Below are 17,806 nucleotides of genomic sequence, written 5' to 3' on the forward strand. Positions count from 1 at the left end.
CTCTCCTCATCCAAGTTCAAGGGATCAAAAACTCAAATTTAAGGCTTCAAATCTCTAAGGTACTTCCCCTAGCTTGTATTGTAACCTCCTTAGCCTTCAAAATCGAGTTCAAAGCATGATTTAGGACTACATTCATGATTTTACGGCCATGGAACCTTCATGGGCCGTAAACTCATATATCAAGGGTTTTTAAGCCCTAAAACCCCTCCTAAGCAATGTTAGACTTTAGTAATGGCTTAATGACTTAATGGAAGGGACTTACAACAATTAAAACATTCATTTTAAGGGACAAAAGTGAGTTTATGGCCAGGACACATTCTTGGGCCGTAAACTCATATTCAAAGGGTTTTTGAGCCAATTAACCCTTCCAAATCATAGTTGGGACTTAGATATGACCTTTGGGCTTGCTAATCTAGACTTGGAACACTTCAAACATGATTTTTGAGTAATAAAATTGAGTTTACGGCCAAGACATACTCTTGGGCTATAAACTCCTCTTAAATGGTGATTTAGTGCCTTTCAACATGTCAAAATGCTTTCAAACTCAACCAATGGCTTTGTGGTAAATCCTAGATTCATCTAAAAATGATTTGAAGACCTTAAACACAACATATACCCTACATAAGTGATTTTACGGCCAAAGAACTCCTCCTAGGCCGTAAACTCCTATAAGTTTGTAAAATGGTAATCTAAATTCATAACAATGCTTAGAAAATTAGTTTGAATCACATGTGATTGCCCTAAATAGTTCAAATTAACCATTCTTAGCCATGGGTGAGTTTACGGCCATAAACTCTATGAGTGTGGCCGTAAACTCATGTTTTAAATGGTATAAATCCATTCCAAGTGTTCCAAGGCATTTTAGATAATCCATTCTAGCAATCCCTATGTCCATTTGAGCCCTTAAACCATCAAAACCACACCCACATGAGTTTACAGCCGTAAACTCATGTATGTGTGTGTTCCATAGTTTTAAACTCTCTAAAATTTTTACTCTTGGGGAGTAAACTCAAGTCCCAAGTCCCTAGTGCCATTACACGTCCGAAGATGTCACCCGGGTCACTCCAAACACTCGTTTTGAGGTGTTAAACCTCATTGAAGTGTAATGTTCCATATGATTAGTGAATGTATCCCTAATTGTATATATGTGGACATTATTTCATTTTACATAGGGACATCGCAAGTAATCAAACCCCGAACCAACGTCTAGCATTCAAAACCGATACGTTTCCGAGTCCGGTAAGTTCATACCGCTACCCTTTTTCACTGTTTTCACTGTTTTCAGGGGGTAACACAAGCAAAGTACAAGGAAATTCTTGTACTCAAAACATGTTTTCAAATGTGTGTTTCATATTTCATATGCTTTTATAACTGATTACTACAACTGATAACAGATTGAACATACAAATCACGTAACATATATTTGTGAAATAGGTCTTTAAACTAATATGTTTTACATATATTTCACAAATGGCTTTCCACGTTTTATCAGTTAAAAGCATGACATTAAAACATTTGAACATAATACGTGTACACTGTTTTGTCCTCGGTAACACTCCACACACATACACGAGTGGAGGACTATCATATTATTACTAGTAAATTTGTTATTCCTGTATGATTGGAGACACGTCCTCGGAGAACACTCCACCCAGATTACGCAAGTGGAGGACTACACCCATAACCAGAATCTCTGGTATTTAGAGAGCGTGACTTGAGTGTATAGATCTATACGGGGCTGACTACCCCACACCTGGCTGCTAGCTACAGCCGAATCGAAATGGTTCAAGGGTGACGAAAGTCATAAGTATATGGACGACTTATTGCCACATGTGGATTACTTATTGCCACAGGTTTTAGTCTATTGTATGGTTATGGAACTCGCAATTAGGATAACAGAGATTTACTTACAGTAATAATGAACCATCTTTATACATCTTTTATATCTTTTACATCTTTCACGTTTTGTAACTAACAATCAGGAAAGTACGGGACTTTCCTGGGGAAAACATGGAACCTAATCACGATTACATCTTTTACATCTTTAACATTGTTTACATTAGAAACCTACATGCAGGAAAGCATGGGGCTTTCCTGGGTAACACTTACATAACTAGGAAGAGTAACAAACTGGATAACATTACATCTTTTACAATTTGTAACATACAATAAGGAAAGTATGGGACTTTCCTGGTAACACATGATAAGTAAACAGAACAGTTTAACCAGTCAGATAACCAACTATACATTTTCACATGAATAAACATGTTTTCAGTGTACAAACTTACTATACTTTACAATTGTGAAACAATAACCAACTATTAAGAAAATATGGGATTTTCTTGGTGCATATAACATTTCAGAAACAGAAAGGAAACTCGAAACATTTTCACAAACAAAAAAAACGCTTATGAACTCACCAGCTTTATGCTGATTTTCAAATCGCTTGTGTTCTCAGGTCAGCGTTAGAACAGGTACCCGAAGATTCCTTTTTGATCAGAAGACGGTGTACATGAAGATCCGTTTCTTTTTTCTATATATACTATGTATCACAACTGTATAAACTTTACTTTTGAAACAACTGTAAAACTTATATTATGTAATGTAATGGTTGTTTTACTTTACTTACTATGTGAATTGGATTTGATACTCAATGTGGAGTCAACCCCGGAAATGTTTCCGCCTTCGGTTTTCGGGGTGTGACAGATAGGTTATAAACCTTGGAAAATTATTATTTTGTATGTATTTAGACAAACATAGATCCAAGGTTTATTAGGGTTGCATGCACACTTAGGAAGTGTTAGATTGCTCAAAACCCAACAGTGGTATCAGAGCCTAGGCTTGCTTGTTTGATACTTGATGCAAAATAGTGATAAAAGTCGAAATTGTTGCTATCTGCATGGTGGACTCGCCGAGTCCATTGGGGGGACTCGACGAGTCCAAGGCAAACTTCAACCTACTCGACGAGTAAGTTCATGCACTCGACGAGTAGGATCGAAAAGTGCAGTTTTTCGACTTTTGCTGCTGGAAATGGACTAAAAACATTACCCTAAACTGTTTTGGTGTTATAAAACTTATTTTAGTTGGTGTAATGGTTGTTCTAATCCATTTACAATAGCATATATCAAAATTCCATGATTTTATGTGTTCACATAATTCTTGAATTCTTGATGATCTTGTTCATGTTCTTATGAATTTAGAAAATGATAGGAATTATTTGCTGAATTGTTTAGAATTAATTCTTGATCATTTATGTGTTTTAATGGAGTCCATAATTTGTCCTCAAGTTATGGATTTCCAAAGGTCACTCTTATTTAACACACACTTAAAACACATAAGTTACATGAAAATGAAGAGTCTTCATTTTTATGAACCTTTAATTCATAAGTTATGAAATGAAGAGTTTTGGAAAGTTACAAAACTTTCCCTCAAGTTTTGGAATTTGTAAAGTTTCACACACTTTAATAAACTTTAATTCCAACCCTTAGAGTTTTAATAGTTAAAATTCAACCCTTATACTATTTATAACATTAATGGTTAATTATTATATATATATGTATAAGAATAAGTCGTTTTACCGTTAGTAGGCCTCATTCACGAAGCCGGTCTATAAGGTGGGTATAAGGTTGTTGCCTATAAAATGGCGACTTAATGGGTGTATACTCTCACCCACCGCTTGCTTGATCGGTGGAGGGTCGTTAGCCGAACGGGTAGAACAATGACTTTAAATCCTCATTAAAAGTATAATGAATATTATAAAGTAACTAAACTCTTTTAATTCCCAATCTTAGTTATTTTAGGAAAAATGTGAACATGGTGCTAGTCCATGGAATTCACACTTTGTACCTTACCAAGTCGTTGGTGGAGCGTGTGTGGTTAACCGGCACACTAACTAGGACTAGTAAGGATCACGAAGGGTGACTTAATGTTTGTCATAGATCAATGGAGCGTGTGTGGTTAACCGGCACATTGATTAGGTGATAATATTAAGGGTACCAAGTGAATTAGCATGGTTATTCACACCTTGTTTTGTGATCCTCGACATCCCAGTCACAAAACTTGAAGGGCACAATCGAGATTGAAACATGCCATTGAAAAGTTCAATGAATCTCAAAAGAATCTAGGAATTTCAAATCCAATTAAACCTAATAAATCATTTCGTTTTCATGGTGGAAATTGGTGAATCGTCATTCACCTACCTTTCAAATATATTATTACTTAGATTACGACATCCCTCTTCTAAGTGTAATATATTGTGATTGGATCCTAGCCTTAATATTACATTTGGGTGTCTTATTAAGGATTCTATATATCTAATCTAAACTTACTCTCTTTTTCAGATGTCTTCCAACACTAATGCTTCAGGCTCTAACCCAACTAGTTCTTTCTCTCTCATGAATCTTTGTGGGAGGGTCATCTTTGATGGTTCCAACTTCATGGATTGGATTAGGAACATCAGGATGGTTACTCATTATGAGGACAAAGAATATGTCCTCGATAAGGAGTTAAAAGAACTTGATGAGTCTACTGCTACTCTTGAGGAGATCGCTGAATTCAGGACTCATGAGAGAGATGTTACTAAGGTGGCATGTATCATGATGGCCACAATGACAGCTAAGCTCCAAAAGTCATATGAAGATTTCTACCCTTTTGAGATGCACCAAGACCTGATGGAAAGGTACGATCAGAGTGCTCGTCAGGAGCGGTATGAAATAATCTCCTCCATAATAACTACCCGCATGAAGGACAGTGAATCCGTCACGGGCCACATGCAAAAGATGCAAAGGTATGTGGACCGTTTGCTGAAGCTGAATGTTAACATCCCCGAGGAGTTGGCAATTGACATCATTTTTCACTCCTTTCCTTCTTGTTATGATCATTTTCGAATGACATATCATAAGAACAAGGAGGAAGTTACCCTCAGCAAGCTTCAAGGACTCTTGAAGACCGCGGAATCCGGTCTTAAGGGTAAAGTGGTTGTTACCTCTACTACTCCTACATCTACACATGTTTTAGCTATTGGGCAAGGCAAAGGGAAAAAGAGGAAGCACCCTTCGAAGGGTACCAAGGGAAAGTCTCTTGAAGGCTCCTCATCAAAGACCAAGAGCGGTTCTGCCACTCCTTCTACCATTCCCAAGGATGTTGAATGCTTTTATATCCATGAAAAGGCACACTGGAAGTGAAACTGCCCTAAGTACTTGCAGGATCTAAAGGATGGGAAAGTGAAACCCACCCATGCAGGTATTTACACTATATTGTCTAATTACTCAACATATTCTAACTCTTGGGTGCTTGATACAGGATGTGGTATTCACATATGTTCTGATTTGCAGGGCCTAAGAAGAAGTGAGGATGTGGAGCACGGGAAGATAAACTTAATCATGGGGAATAGGAAGGCTTCACCTGTTTCCAAGATTGGAGTTTATACTTTGTTGCTTAATAATGGGTTAAAATTAGATTTGAATAAATGTGTGTACTCGTCTGAAATGGCGAGGAATATTATTTCTTTTCATGCTTTGTACAAACAAGGTTTTACCTTTTCGTTTGATAATGAATGTGGTGGTATTAATGCTTTCTTTAAAAATGTGTTTTATTTTAAAGCATTACCTTGTGATGGTGTGTATGAAACTGTGTCGATTGTAGACAACTTAGGAAATAATGTGTTGTATATTGATTCTTCTACTAGCCTAGATAAAGCATCATTGTGGAATTATCGTCTTGGACATGTAAACAAGAAACGCATAGGCCAACTCCAAAAGAATGGAGTCTTGGAATCATTTGACCTTAAATCGGATGATAATTGTGAATCTTGTCTACTTGGAAAGATGACAAAATCACCCTTCACTGGAACTTGTGAGAGGGGTGAGGGTTTGTTGGACCTAATACATACTGATGTATGTGGGCCATTCAAAACCGCCACAAGGGATGCTAATCGGTATTATGTGACTTTTATTGATGATTTTAGTAGATATGGGTATGTCTACTTAATCAAACATAAGTAAGAAACCTTTGAAAGGTTTAAGGAATTCAAACAGGAAGTAGAAAATCAATTGGGCAGGAACATTAAGATGCTTCGATCCGATCGAGGTGGTGAGTATCTTAGTACCGAGTTCCTTGACTATCTTAAGGAGTGTGGGATTGTCTCACAATTGACTCCTCCCAGGACACCACAGCTGAATGGTGTAGCTGATAGGCGTAATCGAACTTTGTTGGACATGGTTCGCTCTATGATGAGTTGAGTTTCGTTACCAATCTCTTTTTGGGGGTATGCCTTAGAGACTGCCGCCCATATCCTTAATCTAGTCCCTACAAAGAAGGTTACCAAAACACCTCATGAGATGTGGACTGGAAGGTTCCCAATTTGGACCACATCAAAATTTGGGGTTGCGAGGCTTTCGTGAGGCGTTAAACTCATGATAAGCTTGAACCCCGAAGTGAAAGGTGTATTTTCATCGGCTACCCACAGAAATCCTTCGGCTACCTCTTCTACAGACCCAGTGAGAATGTGGTCTTTGTAGCACGAAGAGGGATCTTTCGCGAGAAAGAATTTATAAGCCAAGGAGACAGTGGGAGGTAGATTGATCTTGAAGAAATTCAAGAATCATTTGGTGAAGGAACCTCAGACACTAGCAATCAACCTGAGGAGGAAACTCCTGTTGATCCAGCTGACGAGTCTGTACCTCCGAGGCGTTCCACACGGGTTAGGAACACACCTTCGTTTTATTATGGCTTTCATATTACTACGGAAGGTGATACATTTATTAGTGATAGTACACTGGTAAATTTGGATGAACCCAGCAGTGTTAAGGAAGCCATGGCAGGCCTGGAGTCTGCTAAATGGAAGGAGGCTATGGACAACAAGATACAGTCCATGTATGACAATCAAGTTTGGAACTTGGTTGACCATGTACCGGGACGTAAAACAGTCGGGTGCAAATGGATCTTCAAGAAGAAGACAGACATGGAAGGAAAAGTGCATACTTATAAGGCTCGACTGGTTGCGAAGGGTTTTACTCAAACTCAAGGTATTGATTATGATGAAACCTTCTCGCCGGTAGCAAAGATTAAGTCTATTAGGGTTATGTTAGCCATTGCAGCATTTCATCATTATGAAATATGGCAAATGGATGTCAAAACCACTTTCCTTAACGGAAAGTTGGCTGAGGATGTGTACATGAATCAGCCAGAGGGTTTTGGCAGTGCAGAGTACCCTAATAGAGTATGCAAGCTTGAGAAATCCATTTATGGATTAAAACAAGCATCTCGTAGCTGGAATCTTTGTTTTGATGAGAAGGTAAAAGAGTTTGGCTTCTCGAGAAGCGAAGATGAGTCTTGCGTGTATGTCAGAGCTAGTGGGAGTATAGTTAGCTTCTTGGTACTGTATGTGGATGACATACTACTCATAGGAAATGACATCCCAACCTTGCAGGAGGTTAAGTCTGTAACAACGCAAATCTTCAAACAAAATTTTCCATTTCAAATAAAGTGACTTTATTCAAACTAAATATAATTATTCCAAGTTTTATGTCAAAATACAATCATAAAATCCCCAAGATCTCAAAATATCGAACAGTGTGTACGCATCACGCCGGCGCCTTCCCACGGTCCTCGCTAGTACCTGAAACATATACATAACAACTGTAAGCATAAATGCTTAGTGAGTTCCCCAGTATACTACTTACACATATACGCCTTTCCAGGCCCTGACCTTCCGGTCCACAACACAACGCCTTCCGGCCCGTAACATAATCGCCTTCCGGCCCATAACATATTCACCTTCCGGCCCATAACATATTGCCTTCCGGCCCATAAAACATACACAGCACATATAACAATTAACTTACCACATATAGCACATATATCACATATCATATCCGACCTTCCGGTCACACAGTCAAACCCTTCCGGGAACAGTATAGTGAGAAGACTCACCTCGTGAATATCGAAAGCTAGCAACTCCTGAAATCACTCGTACTCGATCCGCCGAGCTACAGACTCCCTATAATATCATATATCCCTTATTAACACTTTTATCATTCAAGACAACTGCCCCTAAGAAATCACATGTAGGTCAACTCTGGTCAACGGTCAACTTGACCGGACTCGGCGAGTCTAGACGTCCTCACCAATTCCCTGATGTTCCCTTTCTACTCGTCGAGTATCCCTCTTGACTCGACGAGTTCCTCATGGAAGAATCGCGGGGCCACCTCGACTCCACTCGCCGAGTCTGAAGAACAGCTCGACGAGTCCCAGTTATTCTCCAAGCTACTCGCCGAGTCTGTTCATTGGACTCGGTGAGTCCATGCCATGCAGTCGATCAAACTGCTTCCTAAGATCAGTATTGTCCCGACCATTCATAGGTTTGGTCCTCCTAAGCTGGTCCATCACGTAAGGCCTTCATTTAGGTGCTCATGCTACACCCCAAGACTTATAATTTACATTTTAACTTAAGGCATAAGGATTCCAATCCAAAACCTCTCTTAATTCCCGAAATGCACAGGCATGGGACATTCTGGACCTCTAAAGGTCCCAATACAGGGTTCCAATCGTTTGGGGACTAAGGTACATTCAATCTAGCCACTAAAAGGGTTCCATAAACCCTAAATCTATAGACACATCAACATGGAAGAGTGTAATTCGATTTATTACCTGAATAACGTGTTCTCTGCGTCCCCAAACCTCAGAACGTGATTCTCTTGCTGTTCCTTTAGCAAATCCCTTCTCTTCCTTGCACAAAAACTCTTCCAAACTCAACAATGATCTTCAATCCTTGCTCCAGATGCACACAATCGGTTTAGGGTTCTTCTCAGTAGGCTAAAACGGACAATGACGGTATATAAGTCCATTTTATACGTTCCAAAACCAAACAGCTAGGGTTTCCGCTGAATAGCGCAGACTCGCCGAGTCCATATCTGGAGTCGTCGAGTCCAGTCGCGAACCCGCGACCAAGTCTGTGGTCCTACTCGGCGAGTCTGGCTCCAACTCGCCGAGTCCCCTCTTAAAACACCCCAAAAACATAATTATAACAATACCTGAAATTCCGGGCTGTTACAACTCTCCCCCACTAGGACTAGACTTCGCCCTCGAAGTCTCACTCTGCAAATAACTCCGGATGCTGCTCCCGCATCTCACGCTCCGGCTCCCAAGTCATCTCCGATCCTTTCCGGTGTTGCCACTGAACCAACACCAGAGGTACCTCCTTGTTCCTCAGAACCTTGATCTTCCGATCCCTGATGGCCACTGGTCTCTCGGCATAATTCAGGCTCACATCCACCTGAATATCCTCTAATGGAACCACTGCCGATTCATCGGCTATACACTTCCTCAACTGCGATACATGAAAAGTATTGTGGATCTGTCCCAACTCTGCTGGCAACTCCAACCGATAGGCTACCCGGCCTACCCTTGCAATCACACGAAATGGACCTATAAACCGGGGCCCCAACTTGCCCCTCTTCCTGAACCGGATCACTCCTTTCCAAGGAGAAACCTTCAGGAGAACGAAGTCGCCAACCTGAAATTCAAGCTCGGACCGGCATCTGTCCGCATAACTCTTCTGTCGGCTCTGGGCGGTCAATAACCTCTGTCTAACCTGCTGAATCTGCTCTGTCGTCTGAAGTACGATCTCTGTACTGCCCATCACTCTCTGTCCCACCTCTCCCCAGCAAATGGGGGTCCGACACCTCCTACCATACAACAACTCAAAAGGTGGCATACCAATGCTCGAATGATGGCTGTTGTTGTAGGAAAACTCTGCCAAGGGTAAATACGCATCCCAGCTACCCCCGAAATCTAACACACACGCTCGAAGCATGTCCTCCAGTGTCTGAATCGTCCGCTCGCTTTGACCGTCTGTCTGGGGATGGTATGCGGTACTAAAATGCAGTTTAGTACCCAGCTCCTCATGGAATTTCTTCCAGAACCTGGAAGTGAAGCGTACATCACGGACCGAAACAATCGAGATCGGCACTCCATGCCGAGATACTACTTCCCTCACGTATATCTCTGCCAACTTCTCCGCTGATGAACTCTCGCTGATGGCAAGGAAGTGTGCACTCTTCGTCAACCTATCCACAATCACCCAAATTGCATCGACTCCCCTGGCAGTTCTCGGCAATTTGGTGATGAAATCCATAGTAATCTGTTCCCACTTCAACTCAGGAATCTCCAAAGGCTGCAACTTGCCATGCGGTCTCTGGTGCTCGGCCTTAACTCTACGGCAGGTCAAGCACCTCTCAACGAACCAGGCGACGTCTCTCTTCATACAGGGCCACCAGTATTCCTTCCTCAAGTCCAAATACATCTTCGTAGCACCGGGATGGATCGAGAATTTTGATTTGTGAGCCTCTTCCATCAAAGTAGCACGCGTACCGCCCATGAACGGTACCCAAATCCGACCCTGAAACGTCAGAAGTCCTCGTCCATCCTTAACGAACTCTGAAATTAACCCAACGACTCGCTCTTTCTTCTGCATCTCGGATCTCACAACCTCGGCCTGTGCCCCACGAATAGCATCCAATACCGGAGTCATCACCGTCAGTCTCAGACATACATCTCGCAATGGAGTGCTCTCCGCCCTGCGACTCAATGCATCGGCTACCACATTATCCTTGCCTGGGTGGTACAGGATTTCACAATCATAATCCTTGACCACATCCAACCACCTCCTCTGACGCATATTTAGGTTGGGCTGATCCATCAAATACTTCAAACTCTTATGGTCCGTGTATATCGTACATCGAACCCCATACAGGTAGTGACGCCAAATCTTGAGAGCGAACACTACTGCCCCCAACTCTAAATCGTGCGTGGGATATCTCGCCTCATGAGGCTTTAGCTGCCTCGATGCATAAGCTATCACATGACCTCTCTGCATCAACACTGCACCCAGTCCCGAAATCGATGCGTCGCAATATACGAAAAAATCTTCCATCCCTTCCGGGAGAGCTAATACCGGGGCTTCGCACAGTCTCTGGCGAAGTGTCTCGAAGGAAGTCTGTTGCTCGGGTCCCCATAAGAATGCAACACCCTTCCGAGTCAATCTGGTGAGCGGCACTGCGATCTTGGAGAAGTCCTTAATAAACCTCCGATAGTACCCCGCCAACCCAAGGAAACTCCTGATCTCAGAAGGTGACTTCGGTACCTCCCAACTCATCACAGCCTCAACCTTGGCCGGATCAACCAATATCCCTGCCTGATTAACAACATGTCCAAGAAATTGGACCTCCCGCAACCAGAAGTCACATTTGGAGAACTTTGCATATAGCTTCTCCGACCTCAGTACCTCAAGGACCTCCTGCAAATGTCCCTCATGCTGCTCTCTAGATCGCGAATACACTAGGATGTCGTCGATAAATACAATCACGGACCGATCCAGCATCAGCCTGCATACCCTGTTCATGAGGTCCATGAACACTGCCGGGGCATTGGTGAGCCTGAAAGGCATCACCACAAACTCGTAATGCCCATATCGCGTCCTAAATGCTGTCTTCTGGACGTCCTCATCCCGCACTCTTACCTGATGGTACCCTGACCTCAGATCGATCTTGGAAAACCAAGATGCCCCTTGCAACTGATCGAATAAATCATCGATCCTCGGTAACGGGTAACGGTTCTTGACCGTCACTTTGTTCAACTCCCGGTAATCAATGCACATCCGGTGTGAACCATCCTTCTTCTTGACGAATAGAATCGGTGCTCCCCACGGCGAGCTGCTCGGCTGAATAAATCCCTTCCCCAGCAACTCCTGGAGTTGCGAGGACAACTCTTGCATCTCTGGAGGTGCGAGATGATAAGGCACCTTCGCAATAGGCGCAGCCCCCGGAATCAGGTCGATACCAAACTCTACTTGCCTCGCAGGAGGTACTCCCGGCAGCTCCTCGGGAAAAACATCTGGAAACTCGCGCACCACTGGGACCTCCTCCACTGACCTCGGTCTCTCAGAAGCCTCCCGCGTATCCATCACATACGCCACAAAACCCTTACATCCCTGCTGTAGACATTTCCTCGCCCTAGCGGCCGAACAAAAAGCTGATCCCGAACGGGTACCCTCGCCGTACACCGTAAGAACTCCCCCACTAGGGTCTCGTATAGTCACCAGCTGACGCTCACAGTCGATGACAGCGCTGAATCGACTCAACCAGTCCATGCCCACGATGACACAGACATCACCCATTGCAATAAGAATTAGGTCAATCGAAAACTCAACCCCGAAAATCTCTAGTACGCATCCCCGAAGAACCTCTGTGGCACAAACCACCCTCTCGGCCGCTATAGAAACGCTCAGAGGCCGACTTAACGGCTCACGACTAATGCTGATATGCTGACTAAAAGCTAAAGATACAAAGGACCTACTCGCACCTGAGTCAAATAACACTAGAGCAGGCATAGAGTTCATAAGAAAAGTACCTACACATATATTAACATAAGCATAACATTTCGACTTTAAATGAATACGTGAATTACAGCATACCTGCCACAACATCGGGCGCAACGCGGACCTCCTCCGCAGTCAGCTGAAAGGCTCTCCCGCGAGCCCTCGGGGCCTCGACCTTCGCCGGTCGAGTCTCAGTAGTCCTGGTAGTAGGTGTAGATCCCTGACGAAGCTGCGGGCACTCGGCCTTCCGATGGCCTGTCTGGTTGCAATGAAAACAAACCATAAACCCCTTAGGACAATCCCTGGCAATGTGTCCTTCCTTGCCACACTTGTAGCAACCACCAGCTCGACACGCCCCATCGTGACCCTTGCCGCAGTTTCCGCAAGTACGGCCCTTCGGACCTTCCATCCTCAAATCGGCGGACTTGGTTCGCTTGGCTGCCGGCTGAGACTGAGCCGGCCGCCGGTCCATCTGCCGAGACTCGGCCTCCTCCCTGGCCTGGGTCTCCAACTCGATCTCGCGCTTCCTGGCATTTGCCTGAAGCTCGGTAAAAGTACGATAGGTGGAGTTCGACACAAACTCCCGGATATCCCTCCTCAAAACACCCAAGTACCGGCTCATCCGCGACTACTCTGTAGACACCAGCTCGGGGCAGAACATCGCCCTCTCATGAAACTTCCGCGTAACCACCGCAACCGAATCAGTACCCTGCTTAAGGCTCAAGAACTCCTGAATCAATCGTTCCCTCTCCACTGGGGGAACGTACTCGTCCCTGAACATGGCAGTAAACCTCTCCCATGTCACTGCTGTAATCTCCGCCAAAGTGAAGTTCGCCGTCACGAACTTCCACCAATCCTTCGCTCCCAGACGGAGCTGGTTCAAAGCGAACCGTACTCTCAGGTGCTCCGGGCATGAGCAAGTGTAGAAGCACCCTTCAATATCGGCGATCCACCTCATTGCAGCAATCGGATCCTGCGTCCCATCGAACTCAGGGGGTTTCGTGTTGCTGAATTCCCGGAATAGCAACGAGTCGCCCCCTTGTGGCCTGGCAGCGGCCACGGCTGCGGTAGCGGTAGCGGCTGCAGCTTCAGTCAGTGCGGCGTACCGCTCTTCGAACGTCTCCATCAGGGTGGTCTTAATAGACCCAAACATCTCTGGGATCTCAGCCCGGATCGCTGCAGCTACCTCCTCCTGTATCATCTGACGAATATCCTCGTCGCTCACACTGCTCGAACTCGCCCCGTGGCGTGTTGTAACCATGATGTCTCTGAAATACAACATAAAATTATCAGAGACTCTATCAAGTACAATTGCACTCGATAACTCAACCCTACTCAGTCTCCGATATCCAGGGATTCTTACTTGGGTCTCCCACTGACTCGGTGTCTTCGGTAGTACGGGCCCAATACTACCGACTGCACCGTATCAGCATTCGTCCCAAATCTTCCTCCCCAAACCCCGAAAAGTGAGTACTCTACTTTTGATATGCACTATCTACCTGCACGCTATCAAATATCTCATATCGGCAAACTCCCTAGACTAAGGCATCACAAATCAGGCCACTCTAGTCCTATCATGAATACCTAGTCTTCTAGCATGCATAACAATTCATAATTCATTGCATAACATAACATTGTAAGGTATTCTGGGGATCTTTACCGTTCGGGCGCTGGCTGATCGTACACACTGCTTGTTTCTTGTTTACCACATTATCATTTATAAAAGTTTATGCCTTTATTTTTTTAAAAATTTTCTCGAATCCTCGGTTTGAGTTCAGTTACACCCGAATCCCTCAAACCAAGGCTCTGATACCAATTGTAACAACGCAAATTTTCTAACACAATTTTCCATTTCAAATAAAGTGACTTTATTCAAACTAAATATAATTATTCCAAGTTTTATGTCAAAATACAATCATAAAATCCCCAAGATCTCAAAATATCGAACAGTGTGTACGCATCACGCCGGCGCCTTCCCACGGTCCTTGCTAGTACCTGAAACACATACATAACAACTGTAAGCATAAATGCTTAGTGAGTTCCCCAGTATACTACTTACACATATACGCCTTTCCAGGCCCTGACCTTCCGGTCCACAACACAACGCCTTCCGACCCGTAACATAATCGCCTTCCGGCCCATAACATATTTGCCTTCCGGCCCATAACATATAGTCTTCCGGCCCATAACATATTGCCTTCCAGCCCATAAAACATACACAGCACATATAACAATTATCTTACAACATATAGCACATATATCACATATCATATCCGACCTTCCGGTCACACAGTCAAACCCTTCCGGGTACAGTATAGTGAGAAGACTCACCTCATGAATATCGAAAGCTAGCAACTCCTGAAATCACTCGTACTCGATCCGCCGAGCTACAGACTCCCTATAATATCATATATCCCTTATTAACACTTTTATCATTCAAGACAACTGCCCCTAAGAAATCACATGTAGGTCAACTCTGGTCAACGGTCAACGGTCAACTTGACCGGACTCGGCGAGTGCTATGGCGACTCGGCGAGTCTAGACGTCCTCACCAATTCCCTGATGTTCCCTTTCTACTCGTCGAGTATCCCTCTTGACTCGACGAGTTCCTCGTGGAAGAATCGCGGGGCCACCCCGACTCCACTCGCCGAGTCTGAAGAACAGCTCGACGAGTCCCAGTTATTCTCCAAGCTACTCGCCGAGTCTATTCATTGGACTCGGCGAGTCCATGCCATGCAGTCGATCAAACTGCTTCCTAAGATCAGTATTGTCCCGACCATTCATAGGTCTGGTCCTCCTAAGCTGGTTCATCACGTAAGGCCTTCATTTAGGTGCTCATGCTACACCCCAAGACTTATAATTTACATTTTGACTTAAGGCATAAGGATTCCAATCCAAAACCTCTCTTAATTCCCGAAATGCACAGGCATGGGACATTCTGGACCTCTAAAGGTCCCAATACAGGGTTCCAATCGTTTGGGGACTAAGGTACATTCAATCTAGCCACCAAAAGGGTTCCATAAACCCTAAATCCATATACGCATCAACATGGAAGAGTGTAATTCGATTTATTACCTGAATAACGTGTTCTCTGTGTCCCCAAACCTCAGAAGGTGATTCTCTTGCTATTCCTTTAGCAAAGCCCTTCTCTTCCTTGCACAACAACTCTTCCAAACTCAATAATGATCTTCAATCCTTGCTCCAGATGCACACAATCGGTTTAGGGTTCTTCTCAGTAGGCTAAAACGGACAATGACGGCCTATAAGTCCGTTTTATACGTTCCAAAACCAAACGGCTAGGGTTTCCGCTGAACAGCACAGACTCGCCGAGTCCATATCTGGACTCGTCGAGTCCAGTCGCGAACCCGCGACCAAGTCTGTGGTCCTACTCGGTGAGTCTGGCTCCAACTCGCCGAGTCCCCTCTTAAAACACCCCAAAAACATAATTATAACAATACCTGAAATTCCGGGCTGTTACAAAGTCCTGGCTTGGGAAGTGCTTTGCTATGAAGGACCTAGGGGAGGCTACCTATATCCTAGGGATAAGGATATTAAGAGAAAGGAGTAGAAGACTAATTGGAGATAGTCAGAGTATCTACTTGGTTAAGGTGTTGAAAAGGTTCAACATGGAGAATTCCAAGAAAGGAGATTTACCGATCCAAAGCAATACCAAACTGAGTAAGACTCAAAGTCCGAGTACAGAGGCAGACATAGCTGAGATGAGCCAATTACCATATGCTTCCGCAGTTGGCTCGATCATGTATGCTATGACTTATACCCGTCCTGATGTGGCATTTGCTTTGAGCATGGTCATCAGGTATCAGGGGAACCCTGGCAAGGCTCATTGGACAGCGGTAAAGAACATTCTCAAGTACCTGCGGAGGACTAAGGATTGGGTCCTTACCCTTGGTGGCAATGATGACTTGAAAGTATTAGGGTATAGTGATGCTGGTTTTCAGACTGATAAGGATAATTTCCGCTCTCAGTCGGGCTGGATCTTTACATTAAATGGAGGAGCAATTTCTTGGAAGAGTTCCAAGCAGGAGATGGTGGCTGATTCGACTTGTGAATCAGAGTATATAGCAGCGAGTGAAGCAGCGAAGGAGGCGATATGGCTAAAGAACTTCATCGGAGACCTTGGAGTTGTACCAGCTATTAAGGAACCTATAGAGATTTTCTGTGACAATAATAGTGCGGTTACCTTAGCCAAGGAACCAAGAGATCATGGCAGATCCCGACACATTAACAGAAAATATCACTTCATAAGACACAAGATTGAAGAAGGACTCCTTGTGACAAGGAGGATATCGTCAGATGAGAATCCTGCAGATCCCCTTACGAAGGGACTGACGAGGGTTAAGCATTTTCAGCATGCGAGACGCATCGGGCTGAGGGGCGATATTAGTTTTACAGATTAGATAGTTTTCCTGAAACTTGTAAAATGTAATCGACGTTTGATGATGAATAAAATCTGTGATTTATTTATGAGTAAAGTGTTACTATCATTGTCAATTATTTACTATTGTTTCAGTTTTGCATGTTTTGACTTCCAGAATAATTAATTTATTCAAACCACCACAATCGATCATACGTCGGAAGTAGGTATGAATCAAGATTGTCATGAATTGGGTTTGTAGATGCCATAAAGGTGTTTAGACATGGCAATGGTTGCTGCAACATTCATGAGTACTCATAAGTTATGAGTATTTGTATAAACCCACGCTCACTTGTATCACTTCATGGAATTTATCTCGAGTGATCGTGAGACGATAACATCATATAAATCTTTAAACCTAGAGATATGAGTTGTTACCTATGAGTTGGTTGTGCATTGATTGCACGTAAACGCATCAGTAACTTGATGTTATAAAACGTGCATTTGTGTACAATTCAATAAGTAGTAGAACAAGCATATCAGTCCAAGTTTATATGTTCCTTCTAGAAATAGAAGCGATATCTGGGCCCCTCGATAATTTTGTGTTGACCCATGTACCAGGCCTGGTCAGAACTAAACCGATGTGTTCAGTGAAGTTCTTCGTCAAACAAATCGGAAAATCGAGAAACAACTGCTAGACAATAAGCAAGACATAGTTCCATGTGTTTGTCCGGCTGATATCATGAGAACAGAGGATTATGTGTTCACTTATCTAAAATGGTGCTTCATAGTTCAACAAAGTCTTCATAGTTCGAGGGAGTTTTCGAGAGCTACGATTGCTGGTTGGTTCCTGAAGTTATAGGCAAATATAGTTATCAGACTTATCCAAGTGGGAGTCTGTTGGATAAGGTGTCTAAGTCCATAACTTATTTGGTATATACTTGACCCGACCGGCATGGTCCATTTGGGTTGCATCTCATCCAAACTATTATGGATAATTTTATGAGAGTTATACACATATGTTTATTAATATATTATGAGTTATAATATATTAA

Source organism: Lactuca saligna, chromosome 3 (genome assembly GCF_052625555.1).
Source record: "Lactuca saligna cultivar CGN05327 chromosome 3, ASM5262555v1, whole genome shotgun sequence".
NCBI lineage: Eukaryota > Viridiplantae > Streptophyta > Magnoliopsida > Asterales > Asteraceae > Lactuca > Lactuca saligna.